Below are 21,526 nucleotides of genomic sequence, written 5' to 3' on the forward strand. Positions count from 1 at the left end.
TGTGGGCCAGGTCAGTCGAGGGGTCCCGCCTGCCCTGCGCTCCAATTCCTCTATTTCCCGTTCCAGTCGCTTAATCTGCCGCGATTCCTCCTTTTTTTGGACTCCAATCAGCGCCTGGGCCTGGCCCCTGAGGACCGTTTTATACGCTTCCCACAAAGTAAGCTGGGAGTCCACCGAACCCTGATTCTCAGCAAAGTACTGCTGAGAGCATTCCCACAGCTTATCCCTTGTGGAGTCGTCCTGAAGGCGCCAGGGGTCCAGCCTGGGAAAGGCCGCCCTAACGGTTGTTGACCCCTTGAGGACCACCTTTACTGGGGAGTGGTCCGAGATTCCCCGGGCCAGAATGCAAGAGTCTGCAAATTCACCCAAATGGTCCTCCCTCGCAAAAATAGGATCTAGTCTTGAGAAGGACCCATGTCTAGCTGAGTAGAACGTGTATTGCCTTAGGGAGGGATGGTGCGAGCGCCACACGTCTCCAAGGCCCATCGCGGTCGTAAATCCCCGCAATCCCATTTCCCCCCTATTGCCCGCTCTCGCCCCTGAACGATCACAGTCAACATCCATGACCGCGTTTGTGTCACTTCCGAGCATGAGGGTGCCCTGGGGGAGGCCCATCAGGTGCGCCCCCAGCTTCTGAAACGTCGAGGCATGCAGGTCTGGCGGAACATAACAAGAGAAAAGAACTAGTAACCTCCCCTCCCATCTAACTGCTACCGACGCCATACACCCCGAGTCCTCCGTCCATGCGCCATTAATGATATGGGGCAGTGCGGTTCGGACAAGGATCCCCACCCCCCTGGAACCCGACGTGAACCCCGAATGAGCCACCAACTTATAGCCAAAACGGTCTAAGGCCTTACACCTGTTGCCCCGAAGGTGCGTCTCCTGGAGGAGCACCACATCCGGGGAATGGCGCTTCACATGTTGTAGCACCAGTGTTCTTGTTACCCAACCCATTGACATTCCACGTCCAGATTCGCATTTGTGCCTGTCGCCCTTTCCCGTACCAGGTCTCATGGTGCATCGAGTCAGTCCTGCTCCCAAGCCCGCCTCTCCGATGACCCAACCATGCATTTAAGTGTGAGCCACCATGAGCTAAACAAAAACAACCCCCAGCCCCAACCGTCCCCTCCCAACCCAGACCCCCCTCTCTGCTAAGTGGGCCCCCATCCACCCACCCTGAAAACTCGCAGAGTGCCTGTCGCCCCATCACCCCGGTGTCAACCTAACAAGGGAACACGAGCCTGCAGTCCGCAGAAAACATCATACTGAATTGTCGGAGTTCACACCCCAATGACAAAACAACGAAATGGACCCCACCGCACCCACCCCTCCCTCCCTACCCTAGATGTCAAGACCATCTACCGACCAAGGCAAAACTATTGAACCGCCAGCATGTGATTATAGCCCCACAACAGGCATCCCACCTCATAGTAACCCACCCAATATCCAGAAAGAGAACCCCGATACAGGCAACACCTCGCCCCCCCATTCTTCTCCATACCAGTACCCCATGCAACTCAAAGGCACTACAGTCACTTTATAGGAGCCTGCTCGCCCTCTCTGTGCTCTCGTGGCGACGTGTGCTGAGCCCAGACCTCCTGACTGGTGCGATTAGAGGCTGATCTCCGTGGACCACCCTGATGGCCCACTGCGCGCCAGCCTTCCATCCAGTCGCTCGTCTCTGCTGGAGAGTCAAAAAAATACGCCTTATCACCGTCCATAATCTTGGCGCGCCGGGAATAACATCATGTATTTCACACCAAGGTCGCAAAGGGCTCTTTTGACTCCATCGAAAGGATCTGCGGAGACATTGGACGTGCAGCGTGAAGTCGGGGGAAAAGCGGATGGTGGTGTTCTCCAGCCGCAAATCCCCAGACACTCGCGATACCTGCAGGATGGCATCACGATCCCTGTAGTTCAGGATACGGGCTATTATGGTGCTAGGCTTCCCCCCCCAACGCACGGTGAGCCCTTTCAACTGAGAAGAAGTTGGAGAGGCGTTTCGGCTTTAGGTGATTAAGGATCAGGTCCTCTACGAAGCAGTCCACGGACGGGCCTTCCAATCCCTACGGAACCCCCACGATGCGGAGGTTATTGCGTCGGGCCCACCCCTCCTGGTCCTCCAGGAGGGCCATAACGCTCGTTTGGTTTCTGGTGAGGGAAGCGACCTGTTCCTCCATTCTCTTCATTTTGGCCTGCAAACCCCCAATGCCACTCTCCGCTGCCGCCACCTTTTCAGACATCTTGCGAAAATCCGCGCGGAGCAAGTTAACCTCCTCCGTGACTGAGTCCAATTTTGGCTCCATCGTGCCACGCATGTGTTTAATCGCTAGCATGATGTCCCGGATCGACGGTTCTGGTGAGTCATCCTCCACTCCACTGCGCTGACTCGCGCCTTGCTGGCCCGCCTCTCTGCCCATAGCCACTGTGTACTTATCGATTTGATTGGCTTGGCTTGGGCCTGCGCAGACAACTTGTTGCGGCCCATGGCGGGAGCCCCGTTGAAGCAGTCCAAGCGGCACACCAGGCTCCCGGGTCGCGCAGGTCCAGTTTGTCGGAGACCCAGGTCCTGCTGCCAGACCCAGAGACGGGCAGCGGCCCAACCACCCACGGCGCTGTCTCTGCTGAGTCCGGGGCCCCACTCCACTATCCCCAGGCCCGCTGGCCTGTACTGACCAGTCACCTCCAAGGTCCCCCGCCACCTCAGTACACGCCGCCTACTGGGCACCTCTTCTCACACCCACCGCCGACAGCAAGGCTGTCCTGCCCCGCACCTCCTGGTGCAATGTTTCTCTCGGTGAAAGGCAACCCCACAGGGACCCAGAAACACCCACCAGCCAGGTCCCAGTTAAGACGGCGGTGTGCCAGGGTCCCCCAGCGCAGCCCCACCGCGGAATATGCGGCACTACTGCACAGTTCCGGTGCCCGCCGCGGGCAATAGGCGAAGGAACCAGGCTCACAGACGCCCGGTGTAGGAGCGCAGGGGCCTAGCTCAAGCCCTCCGCGCCGTGTCTTGCTCCTGCATGCGGCCGCCTCAGCCCCCACTTGGCAATCTTCGCCGGTAGCACGTCCCTGCGGCCTGCACACAGCCTCCGCCCGCTCTTAGCGCCACCGCGCCCAGGCTACTCACAGTCCACCAGCTCTGGTCCTTTGAAGCTCGGACAGGCCCCTGATATGCCTCAGCCCTCGCGCGAGCCGCCACCGTCGGGCTCACCGCCAAGCCAGACACACGGGCTCTTCTCAGGGCACGCCTCGGCTGTCCCCAGCAGGTATGACCCAGCACTGTAAGCGGACCGCCCCGCAGCCGCCCTCTCGTGACTCACCGGGCTGAGTCTGTTACACAACGGGCGCCATCTTGCACCCAGGGCCGTCGCGGCGCAGGCGGTCCAGCTACCCGGCCTCCAAGGCGCACACTCCATACTGCAAGGTCACCGATGAGGGCCGCCCACGCCTCGCCGTCCTCTGGGCCGACCGCCGCGCGTCCCCCGTTACAGCAGCGCAGCAGGGCCGTTCACTCCGCCGTCTCCGATCGCCTCAGGGCGGCGGACGCCATTTTCTAGTCCCGGCCAGCACCTGCACGGCCACAACACCTCCGCCGTCGGGCGTTCACGGGCAGCCGAAAACAAGCCGATCGCTGCCCGCCACTTCCCCTTTGCCTTGCCAGCAGGTGGGTGTCCAAATATGCACGGATTATATCGGATTTGGGGCGATGCGCTGCGGTTTGCTAGCGCAGCTCACTCAGTGTGCAGCCATCTTCTTTGACTGCAGTCCACGGCCCGAATAAATTCTATTTTTGAGAAAAGACCGATCTGTCTTTTATCTTTGATCAAATATGGATTACTCCATTCACTGGATTATACGCTGTGCATTTGGGGGACACCTTCACTGGGGTGGTGCTTATACAAAACATTCTCACTTACGCTCGCGGATCAGACAGCGATACCCGATCTGCACGCATAACCTTCTTGAACTATCAAAGGAACATTTGACATTTGTTTCCATATCTTGATGTGCATGAACCACCACTTGTAAATATAAGGAGTGTCATTTCGAGTAAGACAGAGCTACTGATTATGTGAAAGGGTGAACACACCCAAATATAACAAGTGGACCTATTGGCTTTTAGGCTCAGTATATCATCAAAGCACATGTATTGTCTTTGTCAAAAAATGTCCAATAATTATAAATAAATTTAACATTTCATTATTTCACCCTGTTCAATGTTTAATAATAGTGATTGTCATTAAAAAATTAGATAAAGCTTTATTAAATAAAATAAAAATCAACATGACTTTGAATCTTTTGTAACATTTTACAAGCTACAAAATGCAGCCATATAAACAATTATAAAGGGGTTCTGCACTCCAGCTCAAGAGCATGGGGTCCTGCTAGGAGTGCTTTACAAAATATGGTAAGTGCTCTGGATTTGGTGACCCAGGAAACTTACTGTGGACTCCCCCGGTGGCCACCAATGTTGCTGAACCAGGATATCAGACAGCTTTGGAACATGGGATCAGTTTGTTAACAACATAAGGTAATTAGGTTTTGGAACCAGAGCTATGTCAAGCTAGAGAGTGTGTTGGGGATACCACCAACGTACCCCCATGTACAGCATGGAATGTAGATACTCAGCATACAATACTCAGAGAAATCAATAATACTCCATTTACATGTGCATGGCTTCACTTTTCAATGAGATACACATGCTTACATGAATCACAAAACTCTAAGGCATATTTGCAAGTTACAGATGAGTTTCAGATAAACTTACTTAAGTTTGTACAAATTGTACCGTGCACAATGGCTTGGCATTTTGGCCAGATAGTGAAAGGAGTGTCAGATCAGCCTCTGCCTTTGAATTGCATTTCCATGCTTGCACTGCAAGCTCATGCCCCCCTGGCATCCTGTCCATCTCCCTTACCCACTGCAGAGAACAGGCCTCCTAGTCACATTTACCAGCTGCACAAAGCAGGTAGTCACTGAAAGCATTAATCAGCATGGAAATGGGCAGAATCTCATCCAGAAAAACAAGGTTCTCATGGTTATATCCATTATGTGCATATGCCGTCATATTATCTGGATTTAGTGTGTGGGGATAGCAGCCAGAATCATTTTTTCTGGCCATACAGTATTCTCGCACCTAAAACTACCTGCCTAAGTGGAGTCAAAATGTCAAAAAAGGAACTCTTCATATTACATTTGCATTTCTGTATTATCTCAAATGTAATGCACAATTGGATTTTAAATCAAAATTTATATTTTCACTTTGAGTTTTTCAGAAGCATGTTCATAAAAGAATATTGACAAAAAAACAGGGTCAGAGCTTTAAACGGTCCAGCACCAGACGTCACTAATTAGTAAGCCTATTGGATTAGCATTGAACCTCGGTGCAGTAGGTCTGGGATGTGACCCACATACATCCCAAAATATTGGTTAAAAACCAACGTTATCCAGAACTGAAAATTAACCCACACCCGAGAAAAGTGTTTTATATTTATATAACTATCATAGTGCAACTTATTCTGACAAATAAACACAATATGTAAACAGATGAATAACTTCCCAAACGTAAATATCACACAGTCATGTATCTTGATTGTAGTTATAGAAAATCTTTTATTGTAAATCTCTTGTTCCGTTATTTTTAAAATCACCACACAATTGCTTTACTAACACGTTTCATCCCTCTTGGGACTTCTTCAGGGCTTATTTAAGTGCTGTTTCTTTTGTTAACGGTAAGTGTGGCTCCAAGCCAGCCTTAACAGCAACATTGGTCAAACTGTATATTAGTATTGATCTTTAAGTCGACGTTTGTTAAATAGCGTTATTCCTCTTAAAACACCAGAGGGTCGCTCTGGTGAGATTCTTCCCGGATTAACGAAAATGGGTCTGTACAGCTAGTAGCTTTTCTTCCCTTTTTTCAAGCAAAGAGTATATCGTCCTGTCGCAAAATATCAATATAGCAATGTCGCTTCCTCTATACGACCAGGATCCAGGGGTATCTTCAAAGTTACACTTTGGAGATACCCCTGGATCCTGGTCGTATAGAGGAAGCGACATTGCTATAATGAAATTTTGCGACAGGACGATATACCTTTTGCATGAAAAAAGGAAAAAAAAGCTACTAGCTGTACGGAACTATTTTGTTCATAAAAGAATGTTTGGTGTTTTGAAGATCTTTTTCCAGAAACATTTTATATTGAGACTGTCAGGAAAGTATGGCCAAAAACGTTAGCTCTCTATGAAAATTCAGAAGGAAACCTGGTTTTGTTTTAAAAGAGCAGAACTCTGTGCCTTCCCACGAAGCAATTGGATGCAGCTGTGAATGCAGAGCCTTCCCACAGATACTTTAAAGATTTGCGTTTGAGAGCATTTTAAGTTTGGTTCAAAACAACTCCAGATGTTTAGAGAGCTTAAACAATCAGTACCCAACAATAGGTCAGCCTCCCCAGCAACTATTTGTGTCATTTACATGTTGATCAGCCAGCATTACAACCAATCAATCAATCAGTAGATTTGTAGAGCGCTTCTTAGTCCCCCGTGAGGGTATCCAGGCTCTGGCAAGGTCCAGCTGATTAACCGAATACCCAGGTCCTCAGGGACTTTCAGAACTCTGAAAGAGATTGGGAAGTTAGTAGATGAAAGGGTAGCTCGTTCCATGTCTTTGCTGCTCAGTAGGCGAAAGGGTGACCTCCGCATCTGCTACATCGGATGCGGAGGGTGATGGTTAGAGAAAGGGATTCAGAGCAAATGCATTTGATGGTGGTTCAAGTACCTGTGTCCACAGTTGTGTAGGGCTTTGTATGAATGGGTCATGAGCTTGAACCGCTGTTTGCTGTAACTGTAAATCAAGTGGTATGGGATATTTCCTTATCATTGTCATAGCACCATTTCATTTGGTCTATGAGTCTGCACCCATTATTCAATATATTTTAGTTTTGGATTACTGGTGTCTTTAATTGTTGAAGAGTTGGAGCAGCTGTATTTTACCACGTTGGACAGTATTGCATACCTTTGTTACTGTAACTTTGAAGGAAAGTGCTAGTTTTGGCTGTAAATGTGGCAGCATTTGTTTTGGCCTTACATTTAGCAGCATTTGCTAGCATCTCTGAAGTAATTAATGGAGCATAACAGAGCACAAAACAAAAACTTAGAACAAAGTCGAAAAACACAACAAAACACTCATAACATCAAAAAATCACAACAGTACAAAAGCATCAAATGTTGTATCATCATCTCGTTCTGAGCACTGTGTAAATGCAGAAAGGTGGCATAGAACTGTTTTTACCAATTATGCACTGTTTACAGAGCATGCATTAACCAGGAAAATCTTTGAATTAGTACATGAGCTCAAGATAACAAACCTCAGAAACAAGGAGTCGCAATTGCCACTCTTTGTTTCCGAGCAGCGCTGTCATGCATTAACCCATTTCAGGTATGGTCTGTAGACAGTGCAATATTCGGATCAACAAATGAATGACCCCGTTCTGGATCAGTGCAACACTCAGTATGGGGCCCAAAACTCATCACCACCACAACAAAATACAGCCCAACCAACATGCACAAATGAAGTCACACATTACCACCCGCACAAAACTGCTGTCGTAATATGACGATAAAAGGAGTCTTCGCCAAGCGCTGCTTCAGTTACCACCAAAGAGAGGTACAAGAAAAAGTGAAAAATGTTTTGTGTTTCAGCCCCTTCAATGTTTCTGGCATAGACACATAAGCCATGACAGTGCCTTGATGTTAGGTGGGGCGTTCACTTTAGGCCAGCGGGCCATGTGTTCCCTGAAATGATCAGACAACGATGCACTCTAATTGTTAGGGCATCAGTGTAGTGCTAGATATAATACTGGTGCACTGTGTCCGGTCTTTGTCCCAACGACAGAGGGTCCAATATCCACGGGAGCGAAGATACTATCTTTTCGCTCTCCCAGAGTCTACTCCTCTATAGGTATAGAACACACTACAGTAAGATGTAGACCCCTCAGAGAGTGAAGAGACCATAAAGGACCACCAGGTCTTCTACATAGAAGTCAGGCACAGGATATCAGGTTACTACAGGGAGACAGAAAACAAAAGGATCACATAAGCCCTATCTACTTGTTAATATCTCCTACTACTTATATCCATTATATGCCTTCTCATACTTACATGACCAAGATTGGTATCAAACAAAACTGAGGTCTCTTGTATAAAAGAAAGGAACCAAACGAAGGAAGTTGCACTACTCTGAATCTCATGAGAGAAAAGCTGGACCCAGAAACAATAGGAGCTTACAGCGTCTTATCACGCGCTGTCTTAAATGTTCCTCCACACACCGCGTAGAGTCTGTAGTCCTTTCTCACCTTTAACGAGGCTGTGCACTGATAGTGATATTAATAAAGAAAAAGAAACAGGTCAGAGTCCCAGGAGCTGCTGATAAGTGTTGGGCAATGCAAGGTTCGTAATCCAGTAGAAACGCTGTACCCAGAAGGTGTCAATAAAGTTTTTTCAATACAGTTTGTACAGTCTTTCAACAGCGCAGTACTCCTTTACAGTTCAAAATGATTCCCAACGCTTACCGCATGTAGAGAAGGTCTAGGCAAGCGAAAAGTATTCCACAGCGCTCCCTCGAGTCGATGGTAACCCGCAGGATACAAAGTAACGAAGAAGAGATGCAACTGTGTTTCCGCACACAGTCGTCAAAAGGCTTGATACGAAGTAACAGGGATTGCTATCAGCCGCGTTCCGCACACCGTTGGCAACAGCAAGGCAGGAACGCTTTCCAAAGCACGAGACGAAAGGTATCAGGAGCTCTTCCAAGCGCGAGACGAATAGTAAGTCGTAAAGCAGCTTCCAAGGAAACAGGTCAGAAGGAAGAATGGCGGACAGCCATTACAGAGAGCTCCACACACGAGGAAGGGGGCGTGGTCCTCAGGCAGGAAGGAAGGCCAAGCAATCAGGAATTTGAGCAGGTAGGCTATATGCCAATAGCAGTCACCTGACTTATCCTAATGCAGCATGGGAAGGCATACAATGAACTATCTCCTACACTGCATTCTGGGACTTGATGTTTCACGGGGATCTACATACAAAAAGGGTACAAGACGCTCGACTTCTGACAGTTCTCCCCCCTAACGGTCTATTAACAGGTCTGGGTTTAGAGGGGTACAATGCATGGAATCTCCTGACTAAAACTGGAGCGTGTACATTCTCTGCTGGTTCCCATGTTCTGTCTTCAGGAGAATATCCCACCCAGTCTATGAGGTATTGTAATTGCCCTCGATGTCTTCTAGAATCTACAATCCTTCTGATTTCGAACTCTACCTCTCCTTTCACAGTGAGGGGCGGGGGTGGAGGTTCTGGAATGGAAGGTGGAATGAAGGGTTTAAGGAGAGATATATGAAAAACTGGATGTATCTGCATGTCAGTTGGGAGCTTGAGTTTCATGGCTACTGGATTTATTATCTGAAGTATAGGGAAGGTTCCAATATATCTGGGCCAGAATTTACGTGGTCCTGCTAATCTGAGATTCTTTGTGGCTAACCATACTTGATCCCCTTCAGAATAGACAGGAGCGGTTCTCCTGTGTTTGTCAGCCTGTTCTTTCATGCGTTGTTTCGTTTTGAGTAATTCTCTTGTGGCTTGTTCCCATATGTTTTTAAGTACCTTGTGATGTTCATGTACAGCAGGTATATTTAGCAGTTCAGGAGGAAGATGTAAAGGGAGAAATTTTGGATGTTGCCCTGTCATAAAGAAAAAAGGGGAAATTTTGGAAGCGGAATGCGTGGAATTGTTGTAGGCGAATTCTGCTAAGGGAAGGGCTTTACTCCATTCACTGGTTATAGTACTCAATAAACATCTTAAATACTGTTCAAGGGTTTGGTTGGTTCTCTCTGTTTGTCCCTCTGTTTGTGGATGGTAAGCAGAAGAGAGTCTGTGATCTATGTGGAGAGTCTTACAGAGGCCTTGCCAGAATTTTGAGATAAATTGGGGGCCTCTGTCTGACACAATGACCGAGGGTAACCCGTGTAACTTCACTACGTCGTCTATGAAGATCTCAACGAGTTCTATTGCTCTGGGAAGTTTTTTGAGAGGAATAAAATGAGCTATTTTGGATAGCATATCAACTACCACCAAAATCGTTGTATAACCTCTGCTTGTAGGTAGATCAGTGATAAAATCCATGCTGATAGTGGACCAGGGACACTCAGGGACTGGTAAAGGACGTCACAGACCCACAGGGGCACTATGCATGGATTTCTGTCGTGCACAGGTAGAACATGCTTTACAAAAGTCAGTAATGTCCTGACACATTTCTTTCCACCAAAACCACCGTTGGCAAGTTTGGCGAGTCTTTTCACTTCCAGGATGTGCAGCTAAGGGTAAGGTATGACACCATCTTAATACTAGTGAACGGGTTTCAGGGGAGGGAAGAAACAACCTTCCTTCATGATAAAACAAACCATTTACTACCGTATTCAACGGATCAGCTACCCACTGTTCTTGTCCTATTTTATCATACTCCAGTTCTAGTCGAGCAAGAAAAGAGTCAGCAGTTAACTCCTCTTTTGTTTCTAAAGCAACAATCTTGTTTTCGGGAATGATGGGTATGGGAGTTTCTTCTGTGATACAGTACTCCTTTCCTAATCTAGACAATGCATCGGCTTTTCCGTGTCTTGCACCCGGCCGAAAGGTGATGATAAAGTCGTATTCACAAAAGAAAGACACCCATCTCATCTGTCTGGGAGTGAGGGCTCTGGCTGATCTAAAGAATTGAAGATTGCGGTGATCAGAATAGATGGTTATAGTATGAGGTGACCCCAACAGATAATGTCTCCACTCCTGAAAAGCCATCTTGATGGCTAACAGTTCTCGTTCTCCAATCGTGTAATTTTGTTCTGCTTGTGAGAGAGTTTTCGAAAAATAAGCTACAGGATGGAGAGTACCCGATATCCTATCTCGCTGCGACAATACCCCTCCAACTGCATATTGAGAAGCGTCTGCTTCCACAAAATATGGTTGGGTCTCATCTGCATGTCTGATGATGGGGGCCGAGGTGAATCTTTCTTTTAAGGCCCTGAAAGCCTTTTCGGCGTTGTTATCCCAATCAAACGACACTCCTTTCTTGAGCAATCTAGTGATAGGAGATACCAATTCCGAAAAGTGATGAATGAATCGTCTATGGAAATTAGCAAACCCTAGAAAGGATTGTATTTCTTTCACGGTTTTGGGGCTTGACCAATTGGTGATTGCAGATACCTTGGCAGGATCCATGTGAATCCCCCCAGGTGAAATGACAAAGCCCAGGAAATCAACCTTTTGTGTGTGAAACAAACATTTGTCCAATTTGGCAAACAACTGATGATCTTGCAAACGTTGCAGTATTAGCCTAACATGGTTTACATGGTCTTGAGTGTTTTGAGAATAGATCAGGATGTCGTCAATGTAGACGATCACAAAGAGATCTAAATAATCTCGAAGTATTTCATTTACAAAAAATTGAAAAGCGGCTGGAGCATTACAGAGTCCAAACGGCATAACACAATATTCGTATAACCCGAATTTTGTACGAAATGCCGTTTTCCACTCCTCTCCTTCTCTTACTCTGATCAAGTGGTATGCTCCTCTGAGATCGAGTTTGGTGAATATTTTCGCCTTCCGTACTTGATCCAAGAGAGTGGAGATGAGTGGAAGAGGGTATTTGTTTTTCACCGTCACCTTATTCAAGGCGCGGTAATCCAGACACGCTCTCAATCCTCCCTCTCGTTTGGGAATAAAGAAAAGAGGCGAGGAGACAGGGGAAGTAGAATGTCGAATAAAACCTTTCTTCAACATCTCTTGCAGGTAATCATACAGATATTTCGTCTCTGGTTCGGTCAATGCATACACTTGACTGATGGGCAGCTCGGCTCCAGGAATTAAATCGATTCTGCAATCATATGATCTATGTGGTGGTAGAGCTGTCGCTTTTACCTCATCGAACACGTTAGCAAAGTCTTGATACTCAACAGGCAGACTAGAGGCATAGGATGAAGACGTTGCACAACACAAAGGCGTTTGCCAAAGCGCCGTTTCTCTATAACAATGTAATGTACAAAAGGAGGACCGTAAAGTTACTGTTCTAGCAACCCAATCTATCAAGGGATTGTGTCGTTGTAACCATGGTACACCTAAAATGGCCCCGAACGTGGGAGTATCGCTGAGATCGAACGAGATTACCTCTGAGTGTCCATTGTCACACACCATGATAATGTCTGGTGTATGATGTTCAATCAATCCTGATGACAACTCTGATCCGTCCACAGCTTGCACTTTTTCGGGATGTTGTTTTGTGATAAATTGCAACCCAAGGGCTTTAGCTACCGTGATATCTAAGAAATTCCCGGTAGCCCCCGAATCTATTAATATAGCCATGGATTTTCTAAGTTGGGAAGGTAGAATGAATACCACAGAGATAATAAAATGTTTGGGCACCGTGGATAAGTGATTAGGAACAGACTGAGAGATCTGAGACACGGAAGGACTTGGGAAATCGATCCCTAAATTTACCAAGTCAGTTAGTTTTCCGAAACCGTCACAGCCCCAGATTTATTCAGAATACTGCTGCCTAATTTTTTAGGCTTCACAGGGCATTCTCTAGCGAAGTGCCCTCCCTTACCACAGTACAAGCACAAATTCAAACGTCTGCGTTTTTCTCTTTCTTCAGCAGTCAAAGGGCCTCTAACTCCCCCAATCTGCATTGGTTCACTGGTATCTTTGGGATCTTTTTTATCAGCTCTTGAAAGAAGAAGACGAGGATAGTCCCCTTTTGTCTTCTCTCCTTTTCTTTCTGTCAGCCTATGGTCCAATTTGACCACTAAGTCAATAAAAGACGCACACTCCTCTGGAGGGTCAACAATCTGAGACAGAATGTCTTTTAATTCATCTTTTAACCCCCTATAAAATAAGGAAGTCCTTTTTTCTTCAGGCCACTGTGTCTCGGTGACTAGCCTGTTGAATGTAGTTATATATGAAATGAGGTCCTTTGACCCTTGTTTCAGGTTCAACAACTCATTGTCGCTAGCCTGCATATAGGAATGGCGAGCAAATAGACTCCTCATTCTCTCTTTGAAAAGGACCAAATTATATAGGACAGGATCATCGTTGTCTACTAACGGTACGGCCCAAAGTGCTGCATTCCCACTTAGATATGAAATGATGAATGCAACTTTAGCGGCATCATCTGGGAATGCAGCAGCTCGACACAGGAACTGGAGATGGCATTGGTTCATAAAGACTGCATATTTCGTGCTATCCCCATTGAAACGTTCAGGCATGGCCAAGGGCGTGTGTGGGGGAGTAACAACAGTTAGGTTAACCGGGGCAGACGCAGGAGCAGGTGACCCTGAAGTGTCTGGTGAAGGGAGGTGAAAATGACCTGGCTGAATGTAATTACGCTTCTGCTTAGGATATGTTCCTGTTCTGACAGCCTCCAATGATGTGTGTGTTCTTAATATCCCTAGTTCAGTTACTAAGCGTTGATTTTCACCCCTTAACTCTCTGAGTTCGGCCTGTAAAGTGACTACAGTATTTGCTAACTCCGACATGGTAATGTCAGGATTAGCTGGGCACAAAGGGTCTACACGAGACGCCTCATATGAAGCGCCTTTATCCATCTTCGCTCAGGGGATATTAAATACGTGGGCTTGGCCTTCTGTTCGGTCTTTGTCCCAACGACAGAGGGTCCAATATCCATGGGAGCGAAGATACTATCTTTTCGCTCTCCCAGAGTCTACTCCTCTATAGGTATAGAACACACTACAGTAAGATGTAGACCCCCTCAGAGAGTGAAGAGACCATAAAGGACCACCAGGTCTTCTACATAGAAGTCAGGCACAGGATATCAGGTTCCTACAGGGAGACAGAAAACAAAAGGATCACATAAGCCCTATCTACTTGTTAATATCTCCTACTACTTATATCCATTATATGCCTTCTCATACTTACATGACCAAGATTGGTATCAAACAAAACTGATGTCTCTTGTATAAAAGAAAGGAACCAAACGAAGGAAGTTGCACTACTCTGAATCTCATGAGAGAAAAGCTGGACCCAGAAACAATAGGAGCTTACAGCGTCTTATCACGCGCTGTCTTAAATGTTCCTCCACACACCGCGTAGAGTCTGTAGTCCTTTCTCACCTTTAACGAGGCTGTGCACTGATAGTGATATTAATAAAGAAAAAGAAACAGGTCAGAGTCCCAGGAGCTGCTGATAAGTGTTGGGCAATGCAAGGTTCGTAATCCAGTAGAAACGCTGTACCCAGAAGGTGTCAATAAAGTTTTTTCAATACAGTTTGTACAGTCTTTCAACAGCGCAGTACTCCTTTACAGTTCAAAATGATTCCCAACGCTTACCGCATGTAGAGAAGGTCTAGGCAAGCGAAAAGTATTCCACAGCGCTCCCTCGAGTCGATGGTAACCCGCAGGATACAAAGTAACGAAGAAGAGATGCAACTGCGCTTCCGCACGCAGTCGTCAAAAGGCTTGATACGAAGTAACAGGGATTGCTTTCAGCCGCTTTCCGCACACCGTTGGCAACAGCAAGACAGGAACGCTTTCCAAAGCGCGTGACGAAAGGTATCAGGAGCTCTTCCAAGCGCGAGACGAATAGTAAGTCGTAAAGCAGCTTCCAAGGAAACAGGTCAGAAGGAAGAATGGCGGACAGCCATTACAGAGAGCTCCACACACGAGGAAGGGGGCGTGGTCCTCAGGCAGGAAGGAAGGCCAAGCAATCAGGAATGGGAGCAGGCAGGCTATTTGCCAATAGCAGTCACCTGACTTATCCTAATGCAGCATGGGAAGGCATACAATGAACTATCTCCTACACTGCATTCTGGGACTTGATGTTTCACGGGGATCTACATACAAAAAGGGTACAAGACGCTCGACTTCTGACACACTGTAAATGCAATGCTGGTCCATCACTCAGCAAGTGTGCACTACAGTGCTAAAAGTGGTGCTGGTGCACTGCTACTTGTACTGAGGGCTGTCCTGTGGGATTGTGGTAGCGGTCCGGAAAGCTGCTGGAGGCCCTGCAGTCGAATCCGTGCCGTTCGAGGTCCCGGTCCCGTGGGAGGTCGAGGGACCGTGTGCGGAGTCATCACCATCGGTCTTCGGGATCAAAGTCTTCGCACTCGGGTTCAGGTATGGCGAAGCACAAGAAGTTGAAGAAACGTCGTCGTTCTTCGAAATCCCCTCGCCAGTCGCGTGACGTGGCTGAGGGAGCGGGTGGTGCCTCCCCCGCGACTTCGGTGGAGCCTATGGTGTTGCCGCCAGCCTATCTGCCTTTCCCGAGTCCGTCGGCGACTCCGGCCCAAATACAGAAATTCCTGTCGGCCATGGCTCGCCTCTTTGGGCCGTCGGGTTCCGCTGGTGTGCCTTTGGGCCACGCGGTCCCACCTGGTGGTCCTCGCCTTTCATCGCCGGTGGCTCCGGTACTGGCGTCACTGCCGGCTCCGGCCTGGATCCTGGTCGACGCCGGTTGACCTTATAACACCTCCACCGACATCGACCTCACCGGCACCACTTCTGACGTCGCCCGCTCCTCGGAACGATGCCGACCCCGGTTTCAGCCCTGAAGTGGATGTGGCATCGGGCCGGCGTCAATCGATGCCGTTCTCGACGTTGCTCGGGGATTTCTATCCCCATGTCCCTGCTCCTTTTTTTAGAACTGATGAACAGCCTGAGGAGGAAGGAGAGGACTGGGAGGGGTCTGAGGACCCTCTCACAGCTGATTGCGTGTATGAACAGGACTGGGCAGAGGAGTTGGGGGAAGCCAGTGGTTTGGATACCTCACCAGACCTTGGCATGCTGTCTCCTCCCACCGTGGCTATGGAGGAGGGTGCTAGTTATGCTGTGGTGTTGTGTAGGGTGGCCGAGGCCCTACACCTCGTGCTCCCTACTGTGGCCGTCAGGACTAACCTCCTTACAGAAGTGCTTCAGCCAGCAGCTAGTTCTGCGGAGCCACTGCTTCCCTTCAATGAAGCACTTTCTGATGTTCTTTTGGGCACCTGGTCCAGGCCCACCACAGGGGCTGCTGTGGATAGGAACGAGGCCCGACGCCATCGCCCGGCTCCGGGTGACCCCATTTTCCTCTCCCAACACCCCACCACGAGAGCTTGGTTGTCCAAGCCTCTGTTTCCCCAACCGCCTTCCCTTCTGCACCACCGGATAGGGAATCTAAGAAACTAGATCAATTCAGAAAGAAGATTTTTTCTTCCGCCAGTTCTGCGCTGTGGTCCGTGAACACTGCATGCCTCTGAGGTGGCGCAAATGCTGCCTCAGTGTCTGGAGGAGGCCCGGACAGCTCTCTCCCAGGCTGTTGCAGAGGGGAGAGGCGCGGCTAAGCTCATGATTCGTTGTGGCCTAGACACCACCGACTCACTGGGCAGAGCGATTGCAACGACAGTGGCAGTCAGGTGCCATGCCTGGTTGAGGACAACTGGATTTTCGGGGGATGCCCAAAGCATGCTTATGGACATGCCTTTTGATGGCTGTCGCCTCTTCAGCGACAAATCAGACAGCGCGTTGGAGCGTTTTAGGGATTCACGGGCTACGGCCAAGTCCTTGGGACTCTCTGCAGCCCGCCCTCCTCTGCCTTCTGCTTTTCGCTCCTTTCGTGGCACCGGAAGGGGCGCCCCGCAGTGTTCACAACAGAGCCATAAGCCTGCGCATCAACAATCCCTGCATGGACGCGGGTTCTGCCGTGGCAGGCCAAGGGTTTAGCGGGCGGGTTAGTGCACCTCCACCCCGGCCACCACTGCCTCCATACCTTCCTAGTCCGAACTTTCAGGCCCATCAAACGCCAGTGGGTGGCAGGCTTCACCATCACCTCCCCCACTGGTGCACCATCACATCGGACAGGTGTGTTTTAGAGATAGTCCAAAGGGGCTACTCCCTCCCCTTCGAGACTACCCCTCCAGCCATGCCACCTCAGTACCACCGCATGTCGGGGGATCACTTGGTGCTTCTTCAGCAGGAAGTAGCGGCCCTCTTGACCAAGGGGGCCATTGAGCGCGCTCTGATGCCAGAAGTAGGTCGTGGTTGCTATTCCCACTACTTTCTGGTGCCAAAGATAGGCAAGGGCCTGCGTCCTCTCTTAGACCTCCGGAACGTCAATCACTTCCTCCGCAAAGAGAAGTTCAAGATGCTCACTTTGGCTCAGGTCTTGTCTGCTCTCGATCCACAAGACTGGATGGTAGCGCTGGACTTGCAGGATGCTTCCACATCCCAGTCCTGCGGGCCCACCGGCGTTAACTGCGGTTCATGGTAGGCCACGAGCACTTTCAGTTCACCGTGATCCCTTTTGGCCTTACCAGCACCCCTCGGGTGTTCACGAAAGTGATGGCGGTGGTCACAGCTCATCTGCGCAGATCAGGGGTTTCAGTCTTTCCCTATCTCAATGACTGGTTGTTGAAGGCAGGTTCGCCCCAGACAGTCGTCTCCCACCTCCAGGCTACGGCCGACCTCCTGGGGTTCTCCATCAACGTGCCGAAGTCGCACCTGATTCACTTTCAGAAGCTCCTCTTCAACGGAGCGGTTCTGGACACGGGGCAGTTTCGGGTCTATCCTCCTGCACAGCGAGTTTGGGATATTCGGGCTCTGATTCTGATCTTTCAGCCCTCGTCCAGGGTTTCAGTCAGAGTGACCCTGAGGCTGCTGGGCCTCATGGCCTCCTGCATCCTGCTGATCGATAATGACAGATAGCATATGCGGGCTCTGCAGTGGGACCTGAAGTTCCAGTGGGCGCAGCATCAGGGGAACCTGTCCGGTCACGTCCAGATCTCGGAGGGCACTGCACAACAGTTGCAGTGGTGGCTCACGAACCAGCATTCGGTCGACGGCAGATCCTTCTCCCTTCCCCAACCGGAGTTTACAGTGGTGACGGATGCGTCCCTCCTGGGATGGGGCTGCCACATGGGAGAGGCGGAGATCAGAGGCCTCTGGTCTCCGGCGGAGTCCAAGCTCCATATCAACCTTTTGGAGCTTTTGGCGATCTGACTTGCACTGAAGGCATTCCTTCCCTCTGTCAAGGGGAGAGTAGTGCAGGTGTTCACAAACAACACCACCGCCATGTGGTACTGCAACAAGCAAGGCGGGGTTGGGTCGTGGACCCTCTGTCAGGAGGCTCTGTCCCTCTGGACATGGCTGGTACATCAGGGCGTTTTCCTGGTGGTTCAACATCTGGCAGGGTCTCTGAATGCCAGGGCGGACGCACTCAGCCGCAGCTGCATGATGGATCACAAATGGCGTCTTCACTCGGAGGTGGTGGAACAAGTTTGTGACATGGTGTACAGCAAAGGCTGTGGATCCCTTTTCTGCCCCTCTTTCAGAAGTCATTTTGTTCCTTCTTTCTTTGGCCCAGCAGGGCGCTGCTCTGGGCACTATCAAAGGCTATCTTTCTGCAATTTCGGCCTTTCTTAGGCTCCCTGACCAGCCCCCTCTTTTCAAGTACCCTGTTGTAAATAGATTTCTCAAAGGCATTACCCACCTTTTTCCTCCTATTCCTTTCATGATGCCACAGTGGGACTTGAATCTGGTTCTTACATACTTGATGTGTGCTCTGTTCGAGCCCCTTCACAACTATCCTCTTCGTCTCTTAACCTTGAAGACTGCCTTCCTGGTTGCCATCACCCTCGCTAGGTGAGTGAGTGAGCTCCAGACTCTTTCTTGTAAACCTCCTTTTCTGTCAGTCCATCCGGACAAGGTTGTGCCCAGGCCCGTCCTTCCTTTTTGCCAAAAGTTTTTATGGCATTTCACATTGGGCAGACCATTACCTTGCCCACCTTCTTTCTGCCTTCGCATCCTTCCAGGAGGAAGAGAGGCTCCACCGTCTGTACCTAAAACGTGCGCTCTCATTTTATCTCAACCGGCTTGATGACCAACTCTTTGTTGGCTACGTTAGCAACAAGAAAGGTGGGTGGTACACAAGAGGACTATCTCCCGTCTTGTGTATCAAAGCCTGTTACTATTCGGCTAAAAAAGAGTCTCCGGTGGGGCTGCGTGCTCATTCCACTAGAGCAACTGCAGCCACTACTGCATTGGGAAGTGGTGTCCCCCTGCAAGACATCTGTCAGGCAGCCACGTGGGCATCACTGCACACGTTTACTAAGCATTATTGCCTGGACAGCCAAGTCCGGAGAGACGGCTTCTTTGGCCGTTCTGTTCTCTGGGACTTCCTGGTGTGATCTTGGTTCGCAGACCCACCACCGGGGTTGGTATTGCTGGGGTACCTATTCTAAGGTAAGGAATCTATCACTATGTGTTTCTTTCAGATGAACAAGTTACTTACCCTCAGTAACGATATATCTGTAAGAAACATTAGTAGTGATAGATTCCTTACCGCCCCACCCATCCTCCCCGTTCTGCGAACTGATTTCTAGGGTTAAGGTCATCCTTTTCAGCGCCCTAGTTTCAATGCACCAGTGGTCAGTATCTTGCATGGCTCTGCGTTCCTGGCACGGAAAGTTGTGTACAGAACTGACGTCAGCACGCGTGGGCGGCGTCTAAGTAGTGCCCGTGACGTCATCTCGGCGACCATGACGCCAACGATGGACGCAGAGCCGCTCTTTGCCACCTACCGACGCGCAGGGGTACTGCTGACGAAAACTTTCCAGATCAAGTCTGATGCCTGGGAGTAATTCCAAGGTAAGGAATCTATCACTACCAATGTTTCTTACAGATACATCGTTACCGAAGGTACGTAACTAGTTCTTCAGAATGTCACCAACTGTATTTCCATATGCCTGATATATATAGTTGTAAAGCAGTTCATAGTATTTAGTATGGTGAGCATAAAAAAAGTACTTTTTCTTTAAAAAAAAAAAAAAAAGAACTGACTGGACATTCATTTATTGAGTGTTGTTATTGTATGTCAGTGGATGGAGATTACTAGCCCACACCACCACCCCTGAGTCTGCCTTGAACTGCTCTGCTACGCTACCCTGAGAGAGTCAAGTGTTACAATGGCGTACTTGGTTCCATGTAAGGAAACAATTTTGGACCTATTTCTTGTGCAGGTCCCACATCCTGCACAACTAAAATCCCAAATTTTACTCTAGTGTTTTTGCAAAATTTTGACATGCAGGAGATCGGTTCAAGTAGAAAATCTCATACAGGGGACCACCTAACGCATTGATCAGGTGTCTCACATGACCTTTGCACCCAAAGGGATACCTTGATTGCAAAAAGCTATCTCTGTAATGTTTATACCTGAGGGTATACCCCTAGCTCTACATTGAACAGTCTTTTTGAGCGGTGCAGTGGCACCTTGGAAGCTGAATGAAAATGCTAACTTAAAAAAAATATTGACGCTAGCCAACTCACACAAGGAAAATACTATTACTAGATGTTAGAATATCTTATGTTTTTTTTCTACAGTTCATGCCTGTTGAACTATGTGCTGAGGGTGTAGTTTCAAGTAGGAAGAATGCACACTGTCTGTAACAACATAAAACATCAGAGACAAAAAGATTTTTTGGGAGAAATTTAACAAAAATCTAAGCTGAGCTTTTTTCCTGCTCCAATGTCCACGTTTGGGGTTGTAAGTTTTTAATGTGGTGTGCTGTGCTATTATGTATTGGCGTAGTAATTAGTGGTAAAGTATGTTGTTTGCTGCATTATCTGATGGTGGAGGTATATTGCATGCAGTGGTGTTTCTTTTTATGCGATGTGATATAATATATGATGACGCATGTTAACGTGTAAGTAGTACATAGTGTTGAGTGGTGATACGTACTGCATCAGTGTTAAGGTTGGTGGTTTGTTGTGTGGTATGTTCTGTGCAATGATGTTTTTTCATGGGTAGGTGGTGTAAATCAATATTCTCTGCCCGGTTATATCACAATGTGCGGTCGTGTATAGGAGGCACTGAGTTTGATTGTTTGCTGTATGGGTTTCGTGAGATGGCATGCTGTGTGGTGTGTTCTGTGTCTCTGTTGGGTAATCGGAGCTTTGTGTACTGGTGTGCGTTATTTCATGTGTTGGTGTGCTGCATAGTGGCGTGGTGTGTGGTACTGTCATAGGGTGTTAAAAGTATACTTAAGTATGACGCCTGTCAAGGTAACAGAACTATTTCGCAGGTGTGATAACTGCTACCTCACACGGTTGCTGCTACTGTGCACGTGGGAGTGCCTGCTCAGTCGCTTATGCATGCACACATTGTTATAATCCAGTGTAAAAAAACAAGTCTAAACAGTGGTGTATCAAGGGGTACGGTCCGCCCCGGGTACACGAGTTTTGGGGGCAGTTAGATATTTTTAACTCACCCACTCCACATCACTGCACTATACATAGTCACTCAAAAACAGTGCTCCTGCGTAGTGTCGCAAGTCGCAGCACGCCTCAACCCGCAGCGGGTTGGGATGGCCCCTATGATGAAGCATGTCACCGTGGGGAAACCCTGGTGAGTGAGTGGACTCAAGAAAGGACATTTTTCCTTTCAAACTTTGTTTTTTTCTGACTCCAACTGAGCGAGAAAACTTTTAATATAGCTG

General features: G+C 48.5%; 1 protein-coding gene across 1 annotated transcript in view; it reads left to right on the forward strand.

Annotated features, from left to right (window-relative positions):
• The window catches only part of SRD5A2 (steroid 5 alpha-reductase 2), a 487,602-nt gene that overhangs the window by 459,292 nt on the left and 6,784 nt on the right, over positions 1–21,526 (forward strand). The gene's annotated exons all lie outside the window — the stretch shown is intronic.

The sequence above is a fragment of the Triturus cristatus genome, chromosome 6 (assembly GCF_964204655.1).
Source record: "Triturus cristatus chromosome 6, aTriCri1.1, whole genome shotgun sequence".
Lineage (NCBI taxonomy): Eukaryota > Metazoa > Chordata > Amphibia > Caudata > Salamandridae > Triturus > Triturus cristatus.